Source organism: Brassica oleracea, chromosome C8 (assembly GCF_000695525.1).
Source record: "Brassica oleracea var. oleracea cultivar TO1000 chromosome C8, BOL, whole genome shotgun sequence".
NCBI classification, from domain to species: domain Eukaryota; kingdom Viridiplantae; phylum Streptophyta; class Magnoliopsida; order Brassicales; family Brassicaceae; genus Brassica; species Brassica oleracea.
The window spans coordinates 1,552,773-1,553,298 of record NC_027755.1 but is presented as its reverse complement, the minus strand read 5'-3'; positions in this window follow the sequence as shown (position 1 = coordinate 1,553,298).

The window sequence follows — 526 nt, the reverse complement described above, 5'->3', positions numbered from 1 at the left end:
GGCCTTCTCCAGTCGAAAATGATCACCAGATCACTTTTTCGGCACTAGACACCAAGGGCGTCCACATGCCATATAACGATCCTCTCCTCGTCGACCTGGACATCGGCGAATGTCTGGTCGCAAAAGTCCTTATCGATACCGGCAGCTCAGTCGATCTCATCTTTCGCAACACACTCGACAAGATGGGAGTCGATTTATGGGATATGAAGCCTTCCTCTCGCACGCTCACCGGCTTCAACGGAGCATCAGAGCAAATGATCGGGACAATTCGCCTTCCAGTTTCTGCAGGTGGTATAACCCGCACCGTCAAGTTCTCCGTCATCCGCGCCAACAAAGCACCCTATAATGCCATACTCGGAACACCATGGCTTCATTCCATGAAAGCCGTCCCTTCGACTTATCATCAATGCGTCAAATTTCCCGGAAAAGACGGCAAAACTCAGACGATTCGGGGAGATCAGCAAGCCGCGAGAGAACTACTGATCGCAACTGTAAAAATGCAGCAACAAGCTTCCCTTGTCAACTC